Source organism: Lampetra planeri, unplaced genomic scaffold (genome assembly GCF_965212315.1).
Source record: "Lampetra planeri unplaced genomic scaffold, kcLamPlan1.2.h2 scaffold_1656, whole genome shotgun sequence".
Lineage (NCBI taxonomy): Eukaryota > Metazoa > Chordata > Hyperoartia > Petromyzontiformes > Petromyzontidae > Lampetra > Lampetra planeri.
This window is the reverse complement of record NW_027614389.1, coordinates 23,327-26,905: the sequence shown is the minus strand read 5'-3', so window position 1 is coordinate 26,905 and position 3,579 is coordinate 23,327. Positions and strand designations below refer to the sequence as shown.

Below are 3,579 nucleotides of genomic sequence, written 5' to 3'. Positions count from 1 at the left end.
ATTAACTCTAATTTGGATAAAATTCAATTTCACCCATACTTCTCTTTCAAAGACATTTTTGGCTTTGTTATTTTACTTGGGGTTCTTTTTATAATTTCTCTTTTAGCCCCAAATGCACTAGGTGAGCCAGACAATTTTATTTATGCCAACCCCTCTTAGTACCCCACCTCACATTAAGCCAGAATGATACTTCCTGTTCGCCTATGCGATTCTACGATCTATTCCTAATAAATTAGGTGGGGTCATAGCTTTAGCAGCAGCCATCATAATCCTCCTGGTTATCCCCTTTACCCACACCTCTAAACAACGAGGCATTCAATTTCGTCCGCTCGCCCAAGTTACATTTTGGATTCTGATTGCTGATCTAGCGCTACTCACTTGACTAGGGGGAGAACCAGCTGAACACCCATTTATTTTAATAACACAAATTGCATCAACAGTGTACTTTATAATTTTTATTTTAATCTTTCCAATTCTAGGTCGCCTAGAAAACAAGTTAATTCTGCTATCAAAGAACACCGGTAAATTCAACTGAAACTTAACATACAGATTTTTCAAAGGAAGGGGATTCAAACCCCTGTATCTAGCTCCCAAAGCTAGCATCTTAACATTAAATTACCCTCTGATTTTCAAATGTCAAGAGTAGCTTAACATTAAAGCAGAGCACTGAAGATGCTCAGATGGTTTTAGAACCCCTTGACACAAAGGATTAGTTCCAGCCTTAATATCAACTATATATGAAATTACACATGCAAGTTTCCGCACTCCCGTGAGGACCTCCTTTAACTATAAACATAAAAAAGAGATGGTATCAGGCTCACAATAAGTTAGCCCACAACACCTAGCCACCCACACCCTCAAGGGTACTCAGCAGTGATAAACCTTAAGCTATGGACGCAAGCCCGACTAAGTTACGTATTTTAGAGCTGGTAAACCTCGTGCCAGCCACCGCGGTTATACGAGGAGCTCAAGCTGATATCTCCGGCACAAAGCGTGATTAAAATACTAGCTTAACTAATACTATAGAAGCCATCATGCCTGCTAGTTGAATAGGTATGCTTAAATATCTCAACATCGAAAGAATCTATATTAATAAACTCACTTTGACATCACGAAAGCAAAACTCACAAACCGGGATTAGATACCCCGCTATGCCTGCCATAAATAAACCACCGTCGCCAGGGCACTACGAACAATCGTTTAAAACCCAAAGAACTTGACGGCACCCTAAACCCACCTAGAGGAGCCTGTCCTATAACCCGATACCCCACGTTTTAACCCCGCCGCCTCTCGCCCCCAGTCTATATACCGCCGTCGCCAGCCAACCTTATAAAAGAATAACCGTAGGCAAAGAAGCTATCTATGCAAATACGTCAGGTCGAGGTGCAGCCTATGAGGCAGGCAGAGATGGGCTACACTCTCTCCCCAGAGTATACGAATAACTTAATGAAAATAATTTTGAAGGTGGATTTAGCAGTAAACAAGAATAGTTTGTCTAGTTGAAGTTGGCCACTAGGGTGCGTACACACCGCCCGTCACTCTCCCACACCCCTCCCGGAGAAAAGTCGTAACATGGTAAGCGTACCGGAAGGTGCGCTTGGAAAACAGAAGATAGCTTAAAAGTTAAGCATTTCCCTTACACCGAAAATATTCTTGTGCGATTCAAGATCTTCTGATTACTGATTTGAGTATATTTATCTAACAACTTTTAATTTATGATTATAAAACATTCACACATTTACAGCAAACCATTGCCCCCATTTTAGTATAGGTGATAGAAAAATAAAACACATATAGTACCGCAAGGGAACATTGAAAAAGTGATGAAACAGATCAACTAAGTAAAGTAAAGCAAAGATAAAATCTTGTACCTTTTGCATCATGGCTTAGCAAGTAAACCCGAAAATACTGCCGCCTCCCCGAAACTAGACGAGCTACCCTGGGATTACCTATAAGAGTTAATCCGTATCTGTGGCAAAAGATTGGAAAAAGCCCTGGGTAGAGGTGAAAAGCCTACCGAGCCTAGTGATAGCTGGTTACTTAAGAAACAAGTTTAAGCTTGATCTTAATTTGTAGATAAGCAACAAAATTACTTATAAATTTAAACATCTTACTACTCTACATTTTAAGTTTTATTCACTAGGGGTACAGCCCTAGTGAACAGAGATACAGCTCTATTGATTAGATAATATCCAACTTATAAACTTAAGTAGGCCTAAAAGCAGCCACCAAGAAGAAAAGCGTTACAGCTTAAGTTTACTAAACTTTAAATACCATAATATATAAAGACCCTATAACCACTATTAAGTAATCCTATATAATAGGAAATATCCTGCTAAGATTAGTAATTTGAGGTCGCACCCCTCTAAATGTAAGTGTAAACCAGATCGGACCAACCACTGGAAATTAACGGCCCTTAAAACAACAGGAAATCAACAACATGACTACCGACAGGAAAAACAAGAACTAATAACCGTTAACCCTACACTGGAACATAATATAGAAGATATAAAGGATGAGAAGGAACTCGGCAAACACATGCCTCGCCTGTTTACCAAAAACATCACCTCCAGATAAGAATCGCCTATTGGAGGCAAGACCTGCCCAATGATTAATATTGAATGGCCGCGGTACTTTGACCGTGTAAAAGTAGCGTAATCACTTGTCTTGTAAATTAAGACTAGAATGAAAGGTTACACGAGGGCATAACTGTCTCCTTATCCCTATCAATGAAATTGACCTACCCGTGCAAAGGCGGGTATAAACCCATAAGACGAGAAGACCCTGTGGAGCTTCCAAACATTTACATCGCATAATCATTATTCACGATGCACAGTTTTAGGTTGGGGCAACCACGGAACAAAAGTAATATCCACGACGACGAAAATACAATTTTCTTAGCCTAGAGTTACAACTCTAAGCACTAGTAGAACTAACGTTAATAGACCCAGCATCACTTGCTGCCTAACGAAACAAGTTACCCCAGGGATAACAGCGCAATCCTTTCCACGAGCCCGAATCAACGAAAGGGTTTACGACCTCGATGTTGGATCGGGGCACCCCAATGGCGCAAAAGCTATTAAAGGTTCGTTTGTTCAACGATTAAAGCCCCACGTGATCTGAGTTCAGACCGGAGTAATCCAGGTCAGTTTCTATCTATGTTTGCTACTTCCCTAGTACGAAAGGACCGGCAGAAGTAAGGGTCAATACACTAATGCAAACCCTACATCAATCTTATGAGACCAACTTAATAAGAATAGTAAGCAACTTAAAATAATAACTAGACAAGTTTATTTGGGTGGCAGAGCTCAGTAATTGCACAAGGTTTAAGCCCTTATACCAGGGGTGCAAATCCCCTTCCAAATAAATTATGCTAGTTATATTAACATCCACTTTAATTTTAGTTTTAATAGTCCTGCTTGCAGTAGCATTTCTAACAATAGTTGAACGAAAAACCCTAGGTTATATACAACTTCGCAAAGGACCAAATGTTGTCGGATTTATAGGACTTTTACAACCTATTGCAGACGGAGTAAAATTATTTCTAAAAGAACCCGTATGACCCACCGCAGCCTCCCC

General features: G+C 40.1%; 1 pseudogene; it reads left to right on the top strand.

Moving 5' to 3' along the window:
* The first annotated feature begins 799 nt into the window (after nt 1–799).
* On the top strand, nt 800–1,608 carry LOC144739688 (18S ribosomal RNA; annotated as a pseudogene).
* Nucleotides 1,609–3,579: the final 1,971 nt, after the last annotated feature.